The 13,331-nt window shown below is 37.7% G+C and overlaps 1 protein-coding gene across 3 annotated transcripts in view; it reads right to left on the minus strand.

Moving 5' to 3' along the window:
* FGF12 (fibroblast growth factor 12) overlaps nt 1-13,331 on the minus strand; it is a 566,994-nt gene that overhangs the window by 332,518 nt on the left and 221,145 nt on the right. The gene's annotated exons all lie outside the window — the stretch shown is intronic.

The raw sequence follows: 13,331 nt of genomic DNA on the forward strand, positions 1-13,331 counted from the left end.
ATATAAATGAAGAATACCCACAAGTGTCCCAGTTAAGTAGGTGAGATAGCAAACTCTAGCTTGATCTTGTTGAATCAAAGAGGCAGGGCATCTAGGAGAGAACTGATACTGTAAGAGCCAGTGTACCCCTGAGGGAGCTCTCTCTGTTATCACCACTGAGGTGCAAAGATTCTGATTTCCATGCCAAAAAACACCCAACCATCAGATACAAGGAGATCATTCCATTCCTCTAAAAAAAGAGACATCTGTTTTTATTGATCTAGAACTTGCTCTAGAACCTGTTATAAATATAGAATCTGAAACACCACACAGACCCTTCAATCCAGGTTCACATATGATAGAAGTATAAGTGATGCTGACCACCTGTCACACCTCCCCACAAAAAGCAAAACACAGCCTGTTGTTCTACTTTCATTACTCTCTAATGTGAAATATTCATTATATACAAAATTAATTTTTGGAATGTAAATATCTCTGGGAGGTGGGATTCTCTTTGAAACTAATATCAAAGCAAATGGTTGACCGAGAGAGCTAGAATGGGAAAAGCGCAGGTTTCTCTGGGTGGAAGGAGAGGACAGTTGCTGCAGAGGCAGATAAAGGGTTAAGTGCTCACTCACTGCTGAATGAACGGGTCCACCTTAAACAGCTCTAGGGGATGCTATTCATATTGTATTTACGTGAATGGCATCTCCTGGAGCACAATTCCAGAAAACCGTCTGTATGGTGTCCCCAGAAATGTTAGCCCTCCCCCAGACCAAAGCTCAGTTCAAAGACAACAATGCATTTACTAGAGAGAGTTTCATAACACTTGTATTTTTATTTTAAGCCCACATGTTTCAAGACAGGTCTAGAACCCCACCTACCATAGTCAATGCCCAGGTATTTGGGAGTTGAAACATAGTTGGATCTTCTAGTATACTGTTCTTAAATTAGGTAAGGGGCAGGGTAAGCGGTGTCCATGAGAATTTAAATTTAAAATTTTATATGTATACACACAAACATATCTACATCCACATATACTATATATAAAAATCTATGTGTTTGTATATGTATGTATATGTATCTATATATTTGCAGGTAGACATAGTCCAGGGCATCTGGATGATGACTTTATAACTGATGATTGACACAAAATTTTGGAACAAATGTTTCTGATTTTGATTATGATCTGTTTCACTCAAAGTAAAGGTTAAATGAAATCACCATGCAGCCAATAAAAGTTGTTTGTGCTAGTTTAAACAGAGAAAAATGGAGTAATCATCTGTCTTTTGAAAACTCAAAAGTACTTGTGTCTCAGCAGTAAGAAGACATTTTATTTTGCTGGCAGATGTATTACTGAAATCCCAGCTTTGAGCATACCACAATGCAACAACTCATTCACAGTAAGAATAAATAGCAAATGTGCAATAAGAAATTTCTCTCTTCCCAATTCCAGCAACTAGTTCACATAACATAATGTAGTTTTCAGTAATATTGCCTTTATCTTCAAGTGGAATAAAAAACAATTTTGGAGTGACAGGTAATTAAATTTAACATTTTAGAGTTTCTAGCAAGCAGAGATTTGGTTAAGGTCAAATTCTTTCAATTAACAAACAAAACCAAGAAATTACTTTCTATTCAATATACTTATGTGAACAGGTATTATCTGCATAAGAATTATTGAAATAAAAGCACAGAAACATTAAATATAGAACTGAATCTGAACTGAGGCAATTTTATGTCATCAAAATATCACATATAACATTAAATGAATAGTATTAATTTGAACTGAACTACTTTTGTATAGACTTGCTTATAACTTAATTTGTAAATTAATTTCATAATTTTATAAGAGCTATAAACAAGAGACATCTATGCCCATATATATTTATTGTACAATATACTTTATTATATTATATACTATAAATATATAGTTATTTTTCTATATTATATATATATTTAATGTAATAAAAATAACTTGCACTGAATGGCCATTAAAACAGATTTTCATTACAGAGGTGAGCACCTTACCTAAATTTGAGAAGTATTGCTCTAGAAGATCTAGGTCCAAAGAATTCAGCACCAAATCAACATATGAAAGACACAAATCTTTCAAGTCCTCTTATGCAATGATCTACTCATTCACATTTATAGAATGCTTACTGTGTGTTAGACATCGAAGTTTTATCAGTGATCAAGACAGACATGTTTCCTATCCTTAGGGAGCTTAAAATCAAATAAGTGAGACAGATATTAACATACGAATAAGTAACTTTTAACAATTCAAACTGCATTCGGCGTATGGTATGAATAAAGAGGGTACTATGATAAAGAGTAACTTGGAGGACCAGCAGAGATTAGATGACCAGTGGGAGCCTCTTGGAGAACATATTAAGATGATCTAGATGAAAGAACAAGCCATCTAAACAGAGAGTGGACACAGGCAGCAAGGGGAATTATTCCTGAGGAAGGAATTAAAATTTATAAAACTCTGCTGTAGGAAAAGTTTGGCATGTTCCAGGAAGTAAAAGAAGAAGAATGTGTCTGGAAAATAGTGAGCTGGGGAAGAATGGGATAAGATGAGGGTGCAGAGGTAGGCAAAAAGCATCATTCAGAGTACTGAAAGCCATATTAGTTCTTATTTTATTCTTTATGTAATAGAAAGCCACTGAGGAGTACAAGCAGTGGAAAACATGACCTAATTTATATTTTTAAAATATCAGGCTGAAGTGGGTAAAATAGCTATATATGCCATTGACAAGACACCATAGACTCCCAGTTGGACAAGGATGCAGCATCCTTCACTTGGGACCAAAACTGCCTTGAAAGAAATGGGAACCAAAGTAGTGTTTACAAGTGTGCATTTTGTTTTAATTTTGAGTCGCCAAAGTTATTAAAATTATGAAACATTACCTAAAATATCTGAGTTTTCTGCAACTCTGGAATTTATTTTTAATTTCTGGAAAATCCAGTAATATGTAGCCTGCATGCCTGCCTAAAACCAGTTGGCTGGATGGAGCTGATTAGCAGCTGCTCCATTTCTCCATTTGGAAAGTTCTGTAATTTCCTGTTTGTCACAGTTCTCCCCCATTGCCTAACTACTAGCCTACTTCATTCACTTTTCCCACCTGCTAGATGTATCTAGATGGAATTATTTTGTCACATCCTCTTAGATACTACAGCAACTAACAGGCACAGCCCTTGGGAGCTGTCCCTAGTGCTGACTCAAAACTGGTATAGGGCTTCCCTGATGGCGCGGTGGTTGAGAGTCCGCCTGCTGATGCAGGGGACACGGGTTCGTGGCCCGGTCCGGGAAGATCCCACATGCCGCGGAGCGTCTGGGCCCGTGAGCCATGGCCGCTGAGCCTGCGCGTCCGGAGCCTGTGCTCCACAACGGGAGAGGCCACAACAGTGAGAGCTCCGCGTACCGCTAAAAAAAAAACAAACAAAAAAAAACTGGTATAGATCATACCTGACCTGACCTTTGGTCATTTACCAACCCCTGATTCTTTGTCCATTTGTCCTTCCAACACCACATCCAAACATGAAATACTAACTTATCGTGTCTTTGTGTTCATCCATGGCCTAGTCCTTAGCTTCAGCTCTGCAAGCCATTACCCTAGGGCTCAAGCTCACCTGTTTGACCATGCTTCTCTCTGAAAACATTCACACTTGGACTCTGCACTGTTTACATCTACCCTTCAAGTCATTGCTGGGCCTTTGGAAGAGTGTTGTACTGTAGGTACAATCAAGTGTTGTAGGACTGCTTAAAGTGCTTTATTTAGAATTTAACTGTAAATGTAAAAGCAATAAAAGTATAATTCTTATTGTATATCATGTGCAAACCTCTTGGTTTGAGATTAGCTGAAGCCTGTTTCTAGTTGTATCCCTTTTACTTCATCTGCTTAAAAAAACACAGCCATTTTGTTGCCATGAAAAACTCCATGAATAAAACATGCTTCTAAAAAAATGTAGAAGCATTAGGTCAGACATTTTAATTTGTTCACTGCTCTCCCTCCAGTACCCCTAACAGTGGCATATGGTAAGCTTCTCAGTAAATATTCTGTTAAATTAGTGAACAAATGTTAGGGTATTAGGCACTCAGCCTGGGACTTCCCTGACGGTCCAGTGGTTAAGACCCCATGCTTCCAACGCAGGTTTGATCCCTGGTCAGGGAACTAGGACCCCACCTACACATGGCATGGCAAAATTAAAAAGTAAATAATTTAGTAAATAAGCTCTATAGACACTCAGCTTAGTATTATGCTTTGGACATATAGGGTTATAAAATGGAAAAACATGGTTGTACTCTGTGATAAAATCTCCATATTATTAAGAGTATAGTCCATAACACTTACCTCCCCAAGTACCCCCAATTACTTAATTGTGAGCTATAGCTTTTAGCTCACATGTTGTTTTCCTAAGCCTATTTATATTATGGATCTGTAACATCCCTAAGAATAATGAAATTTGCCCATTAATTACCTCTTGATAAAAGCAACAGTTCTATTGGTTCTACACGTAATTTTAAAACAGACCAATGGACACTGTAATTATGAAACAATTTGGGGAACACTTCCTAATATGGAAACATTTCACTCATCGCTAATAATCACATATGAAAATAGAGTTACCCAAATATTGCTGAACTCAGGTCTGAACTGTGCCTTCCAACCACATTCACATTCCTTCTCTCTTCTTCCTCTCTGTGAGCAAAACTTCTTGGACAGAGCAGATATTCATTACACTCAGTGTAAAATGAAATTCTCCCAGTCCATTAGCTCTTCTTGTATCAGTATCACATTGGAGATGACACAGTTATGATTCTGTTCTTTCTCTTTGGTTCCACCCAATACAGAAAACTTTAGCCCTTGCTAAATGAATAATGCCACCATGCCACCAAACAAAATAATGAACAAACAACCTGTAGAAACAGAAGTATGCTTTGTGAACCTTATTTGAATCAGCACTTCACTTTGTTGCTGGTAGGAAATAAATTGTCAGGAAACCAATTTTATAGACTGACCTGATTTCTAAGACTAGCTTAAAACAAAAAGAACCACATATGAATATTTTTCTCTTTTTAGGGCAATACATACGAGTTTTTGAAACAACATCTGAATCAATGTTCTGTCCTTCTGTGCACTAACTCAACTGATTTCACGACAAATTTTTCACAAACCAACAACGGCAGGTTAGAGATAGAAATAAAGTCACATGAAAGACCAAATTGGGGCTATTTTGGACCTGTTAAGCCTTATGATGGGATGTTTTAATTTATGCATCATAGAAATCTCTTTACACCACTCTGCCTGTAATTGCAGCAGCTCACAATGCTTGCTTGCTCTTTAGTTTCACTTTATTCTAGAAAAGCTGGTAAAAATTCACTTTATGTAACTGAAAAGTTGCAAAGGCAAGATCACTTTAAGAGATATTATCTGATTATTTTTACTCCATCATCTCAAGAATGACAATAATAATAACAAAAACAACAGTAATAATAAAAAGCCCTGGTGAATTTCAAATCATCAAATGGAATGACATACTAATTTTCTCTATAAAATGTCCAATTATCCCATGTGAAAATAAAAATGGTATATTACATAAAACTTTATCCCCTAGCCCATTCTTCCCTCTGGGGCCAGTATTGCAATGGAAGACTCATTTAACTGCCTTTTTAATATCCATTTCATCTTTGCTAGAGAGTTCCAGTGTTCTCAGGGCAACAACGTGCTTAGTCTCAAGCAATGGATGGTTACCAATATAAGATAATCTTGATACTGTACTATGCCCCAATTTCCCAGCCTCACTTTCAGCTAGGGGTCACCCACTTTTACTAATTGGTGGAAGTCTTTGCTGGGATGTTTGGGAAACTTTTACTCCCTTGATGAAAGAGAACTGATGTGGCTGGCATCATTCTGTCACCCTTTGCTTGGAATTTAGACTTGATATCTGGAGCTACAGCAACTACCTTAAGACTATAAAGAGCAAGTAAGAATATAAATGGCAACATGCTAAGGGTGCCAAAGTGCAAAGACAGCTCCTGGATCCTAAAAGCCTTTGTTGAGTTTTGAGTGAAAGCCAGCCTACTCCCAGACTTCTTAGTATTTGAGGAAAGTCAACCCATCTGATTAAGACACTTACTGAAGTTTTCAGGGACTTGCAGCTGAATGCCTTTCTAACTGATACAATTATCTTTCTGTAAATTAGTTCAGGGGTTCTCAAAAATATCCCCTTTCTCCTTGTCTCTCTCTCCATTCCACTATAGCTCTCAAACACGGTATATTCCTGCCACCTAAATTGCTCATCACTCTGAATTCTCTCTGCAGTGCATCAGGCATTGGTCTTTCTAAATGAGCCCTCCTCTGTCAGTGAAGTCTTTTGTCATCCTTATTTCTCCTCATCAAAAGCTATGTTAGTATAGGCATATTCCATGACTCAGCAAATCCACTCCTAGGACTATTCCCAACAGAAATGCATATATACGTCCACAAAAAGAGATACAAGACTGTTCATAGCAGCACTGTTCATGACTACAAACTGTAAACAACCCAAATGACCACCAACAGTAGAATGGATAATAAATATGTGGTATATTTACAGCAAAAGAAAAAAAAAAAGAACTAGAACTACAGCTACAAGCAACAATGTGTAAGTCTCACAAACATAACATTAAACAAAGCATCCAGAAATTTTAAAAAAGCATACACTGTATTACTTCATTTGAAGTTTTAAAACAGGCAAACTAAACTATGGTGTCAGAGCAAGATAATTGCTGCCTTTGGGGACTGGAAGGAGGCACAGATAGAGTTACAGGGATGCAGGTAATGTTTGGTTTCTAGTCTCCACGATCGTTACATGGGTGTATTCACTTTGTGAAATTATACCAAGTTATATGTTTGTAATTTATGCACTTCTCTATATGTAACGTTTAAATAAGTAATCAAAAACAAACAAAAAAGTATATCCATGGCAAAAAATAATCATTAACATAGCTGCATTTCTCCCATAATCCTTCCTCTGGTTTCCTCTTTATTTAAATTTAATTTATTTCTCTCTTATTCCTCCATAGAGTTTTGTCTCTACCTACTTTGTAATACATATGCCAGACTGCTTTGTATTAAAGTGTTTGTATATGTAACTCCCTCCAGCCCCAGAAGACTGTGATCTCCCTGAAGGCAAGGATCACATCTGTGTCATCCATCCTTCAATGCAAAGGACAGGAAACATCTCTGAATGGTGTTTTAATTCAAAATAGCTTCTTATGAAATACATGTAGCAAAGATCATTTGTTTGTGCTCTTGAGTTTATATAATCTAATAATATGAAAATTTGAAATTCTGAAGGCAGCTGCAGTGTAGTGGAAGATTCGTTGGATTAAAAATGTAACAACTACATTTGCAAAACTTCACTTGCCACTTGTTTAAGCTGTGGAGATTTAGGCAAGTAACTTCACCTCTCGAAACTGCAGTTTCCTCACCTGAAATATGGGGAAAATAATGTTTGCCTCACAGAAACACTATATGTCTCAAAAGAGTTGATGCACATAAGTGTTTTCTAAACTCCAAAGCACTACACAAACTAGATGTATTGTTCTTCATTGTCTAGTATTTCCTAGCCTTTTTCATGTCGTGAACATGGCACACCTAGAAAAGTACAATTATTGTACCACACGAGTAAAATGACAAGGCTCCTTAGGACTGGAGGACAGAAACTATGCACACTGGGTGGGAAGCTGTATTCTAGAAAACCATTAATTCGTTAGCATTAATTCATTAGAACTAAAAATTGTGGCTCAAATGGGATCAAGACTTTAGTCTCTCTTTCAAGTAATATGGTGTCTCCAATGGTAAACTGATCTCAATCTCAAAAAGTGGGTTTATGAGACAGACTGTCCCAAGTACTATCCAGATGAAACCTTTAAAATAAGATGATTATATTAAAATAATTATTTTTATATTGGAAAAAACCTCCAGCACATTAAACTTGTGATTTTACAGATATAATTGCCAAGAAAAGGCTAAATTGATTTTCTTAAGTGTGTTGATTTAAAGGAAAATAATCACAGGGAGCACACAGATATAGTGAAATTACACAGGAAGTGCATGAATTTCTAGAGTTTTGGGCTACTGGGATAGTTGATATTTGCTCCTGGCATATCAACAGATGTGACAAAAGTCACTTTAAGGATGCTATCTCCTCTGGGTCAGTTCCAAAAGACTACTCTAATTCATATCTGGGATGGTAGAGATACAAAGTGATGCTGTAAGATAAAATTACTTCCAGTATAATTGAAAAATAATCATTTCAACATGTGATGATGGGAATTACAAATCTAGGAGACAAATGGAAATGTGGAGAGTTAGAGCCTGCCCCAGACAATGGATGGCAGGAGTCCAGGGCCCCAGTCTCACTTCTGAGACTGGGTGCCTTTTAGCACATTCCCTCCTAGAACCTCAGCTTGCTCATCTGTAAAAGGACTAAATTGTCTCTAAGGTTCCTTCCAACAGCATCAATCTAGGAGTCAAAGCACAAAACATCAACTCTGCATTAGGAGCACAGTTAGCTGTTAAGTATGACAAAGGACTTATTGTTAACCAAGTGGCCCATAAATTAAATTGTTGCTTCTTGCACTCAACTTATCCACTTATTCAGAGCTATGTGTTAAAGAGCTTTACTATTTCACAGTGAATTTCACCCCATTGAAGGAATATATGAAGAGTATTCAGAAGCTAACATTTTTTTTTTCCCGTCATTTTGTAGAGAATAAGCTACACAACAGTGACACAGTTCTGACTCCTGGATCAGAAGAGAATGACAGAACAGCATGTACTCAGGAATTTACCAAAAGATTGAGAATCAAAGGGGCAAGTTTTGTTTTCCTAGGCACCTTGGAACTAAATTCAAAATCTTTCCTACTGCTTAGCATAACCAACCATTATTCACATCTCTGTAACCTTCCCCCAACCTCCATGAGAGCTCCGAAAATGTACTAGCTCTTCCTCACTTAAAGTCTTTGATTTGACACAAAGTACTGGAGCTAGAAGAGACTTCATAGGTCACCTATTTCTGCTTCGTATTAGATGTTCAAATCCCTCTGCAATATCTCAATAGTCACACAGCATCTGCTGGTGCAGTAAGAGTGAATGACTGGAAAGTCATAACCAGCCAAAGTATTCACTGGGTGTTCTCTATACCTGCATTCACTTCCTTTCAAACTCAATCCATCAAACCTACCTCTACTTCCTTGAAATCACCAAAATATCATAGTTTACTTTGATCTTCTCTTCTCTAGGCTAAACATCTTTATGGCCTTTACCTGATCCTTTTAAGTCACGATTTCAAACCCTATTCATACCCTGGTCATCATCTCCTGTGTGTACTCTAGTATAATAATATCCCTTGGAAAACATGCTACCCAAGACCAAATACAATCTTCTCTTTCCCACCTTCAAGTGTCTTGTAACCAGCATGGTGTACAATGGTACAACCTGCTGTATCATTCTATTCCCTCTCTCATTTGTGATTTCTTTCCCAAATTTATGGGACATGGACTGAAATACAGCTGTAGTGCAGAGACAGGCACCAGTGAAGCTCTAGGGCTTATCTCTAAATCTGAAACTGCTGTGGGAAGAATTTGGGGGTTTAGGCTAACGTATCATTTCTAATTATAAATTTGAATGTAATTCAAAAATCTAATTCAATGCAATAAGTATAATTCAAAAATCATCCTAATCTCCGAGGAAAACTAATAAAAATAATACTGAACAAAGCTATACACCTACATATGCATGTATATACGTGTATGTACATATATGTAAACAAATACACTTTAATCAGCTTTACTTTGCATCACAAATGATGATGGGATGTGAATGATCACTTTTCCAAGATACTTGTGTCATGTAGTGTAAAATCGTGCTTATAAAAGCTGTTTTTCACAGTTCACATCAACTATATATATACTATATACAAATACTATATATATATATATACACACATACACACACACACATATACAGTTGTAAGTCTTTATAGTCATGAAATGTTCTCCACTCATTTGATCTTTGTATTGATAACTCTAAGATGGAAGGGAAAGGCTAGCACACTCATTTTCATATGAACACACAAAACTTCCCAAAATTCATATGGTTTGTAAATTACAGAGCCAAAAATATAACCCAGAACTTTGGATTCCAGATCTAACCTCACTTCACAGTATTATTCTCCCTAAATAATCAAGCGTCTGAGCACCTAGTTTGGTTCTAAGACTCAATATTTTATCAAGTATAAATCTTAATGGTCCCCTTTGACCCAATTTCTTGAACATGCTTGTGCTAGATTTGGCAGTCTAATGGATATTTTTGTGTATCCCCCAAAAGAGGAAAGCATACGACTATCACTTTTTCAATGGGTAACTATTTACTTAAAATCTTAATCAGAGTGATTTTAATCACAGACTGTGACAGCCAGATACTTCCATTAATATCCCCATAGAGAAACCACAAGGGCTCCAAAAAAACCATTAGCAGCCTCTAGCACTCCATGCTAAGAGCATTCTTAGGAGGGGAAATCCAAAAACAAGAAAGCCAAAGCTAAGAGATTAAAGATTTATAAAAAGTCAAAATTTATAGCCCCACCTTCTGCCACCCCAAGTCAATGGACCCTTGCCACCACTGCAATACACTGTGTTGCCCAAAACAAAACTTCCCAAATCTAGCTCCACACTAGAACCACCGGAGGAGCTTCTACAAAATATAAGCACATGGGACCTTTCTAACACGTGGGAGGTATGGTGTAGGACAAGGCAATCTGTTTTCTTTAACAAGAGTCTGATGAGGCTATGATGTACCTGGTCCAAGCCTGGAATGTATTAATCATGGGAAGTCAATTAATCTTCGCAATGTTCCCAATCTCTCTCCTACAACGGCTTTCCTTTTCCTAGTCAATCATCTCATCAGCATATAAATAAATATGCCAAAATATTTTCATAAAAACAATGTTCCCCTTGATCCCACATTCCCTCATTTCTCCTCACAACTTCACTGTGAAACTCTTAGATTTTTTTTTTAAAGGGCAAAGATTTTATTTTTTTTTCTTTAAGGGTTTAATGCCCTTTTATTTTTTAACATCTTTATTGGGGTATAATTGCTTTACAATGGTGTGTTAGTTTCTGCTGTATAACAAAGTGAACCAGTTATACATATACATATATCCCCACATCTCTTCCCTCTTGTGTCTCCCTCCCACCCTCCCTATCCCACCCCTCTAGGTGGTCACAAAGCGCCCAGCTGATCTCCCTGTGCTATGCAGATTCTTTTATGTTCATTCTCTTCACTCTCTCACCTTCTAGTCTCTTGAGTCCATTCTGATCAAACTTTCACACCCACCTCTCCACTGAAACCACTCACCAAGGTTTGGGATGACCTCCACATTTTGCAATCTGAAGATCCATTCTCAGTCTACACCATACTGATCTCTCATCAGCATATGACCCAGCTGGTCATTCTTTCTTGCCACTTTCTTCACTTAACTCCTATTATCTCATTCTCCTGAATTTCTTCCACTTCTTACTTAGGCTAGTCCTTCTGAGTCTCTTTGGTAGCATTTAGCTCCTAATGGCTAAGTACAGGAGTACTGCAGGCGTAGTCCTCAAATCTATTCTTTTCCGTATCAACACTAATTCTTTTTTTTAATATATATAAATTTATTTATTTATTTTTGGCTACGTTGGGTGTTCGTTGCTGCACACAGGCTTTCTCTAGTTATGGCAAGCGGGGACTACTCTTCATTGCGGTGTGTGGGCTTCTCACTGTGGTGGCTTCTCTTGTTGTGGAGCATGGGCTCTAGGCGCACAGGTTTCAGTAGTTGTGGCACACGGGCTCAGTAGTTGCGGCTTGCGGGCTCTAGAGTGCGTGCTCAGTAGTTGTGGCTCACAGGCTTAGTTGCTCCACGGCATGTGGGATCTTCCCAGATCAGGGCTCGAACCCGTGTCCCCTGCATTGGCAGGCGGATTCTTAACCACTGCATCACCAGGGAAGTCCCCACACTAATTTTTTATGTAACTGAACACAGTTCTGGGATTCTAAATACCAACTATATGCTGATTATTCATACATTTATATCTAAGGCTCTGGACTCCCCTAAATTCCAGAATTTTATCTCTCTATTCAATGTTTATCTTTTATTCTATGTCACTTTGAACATATTCAAAACAGAACACTTGAGTTTATCTCCCCAAAGCAACTCTATCCTTCTTTGTTTCCCAACTCAATGAAAGGCATCCCTCTTCACCTAGATGCTAAGGCATATTACTTGAGTCACCTTTGATTTCTCTCTTTCTCTCAATTAGCAAACCCTATCAACTCTACCTCCAAATATATCCCAATTCAGACCACGTCTCACCACCTAACACATTTTGACTCTCTTCCAAGCCTCTCACCAGAAAGACTGTAATAGCTTCCTAAACAGTCTCCTTGATACAGTCTACTATCATACTGCAGCCAGAGTGATCCATTTAAAATATAAATGGCTTTTCACACTCCTGTTCAAAACCCTTTCATGACTTTGCATAACTCTCAAAATAAATTCCAAAATACTTGCCACAGTCTACAATACCATAAACAATACCATTTCCTACCATTTTTCCTCATCTCATCTTGCTCTTGCCACGCTGCCTTTCTCCCTCATCTTCAAATATGTCAAGCCTATTCCTACTTCAGGATCTTTGCACTTGCTGCTCTTTCCAGCTAGAGCAAATTTTCCCTGAGTAATGCAAGCTTGATCTCTCGCTTCCTTTGGTCTCTGCCTAAAAGCCATTCCCTCGGAAAAGACTGCTGTATCTAAAGATATCTTCCTTTCTCTCTCTAACCCCTTAATGTGTTTACTTCTCTTTATAGCACTTACACCACCTGACACTTTATTATATGCATGTTAGTCGTTTATTTATTTATTGTTTTACTTCTGCACCAGAAAGTCAGCTCTTAAAATAGAGATTGTTTTGCTCACCCCTGAATCCCCAGCAATTAGAACAGTACCTGGCAAAGAGTAGGTCGTTGATAAATGAGTGAAAGAATGAAGGAAAGAATGAGCAAATTTAGCCTGAAACACATGCTCTTTCTTGGCCCTATGCCTCAGCGCATGTTTTCCTTTACCCAAAATGCCCTTCCTCATCATTTTCTATGCAAGGTGGATGCCTATTTATTCTTTAAAATGCATTTCTGGTAGCATATTTCGCTGAAGCCTTCCCAGATGAGCCTTCCTGACTACACACACACACATCACCAAGCAGAAGGAACTGCTCTCATCTCTCTCTGTTTCCAAGGTAAATTGTTTCTACCTTTGGTCTAGCA

The sequence above is a fragment of the Phocoena sinus genome, chromosome 4 (assembly GCF_008692025.1).
Source record: "Phocoena sinus isolate mPhoSin1 chromosome 4, mPhoSin1.pri, whole genome shotgun sequence".
Classification (NCBI taxonomy): Eukaryota; Metazoa; Chordata; class Mammalia; order Artiodactyla; family Phocoenidae; genus Phocoena; species Phocoena sinus.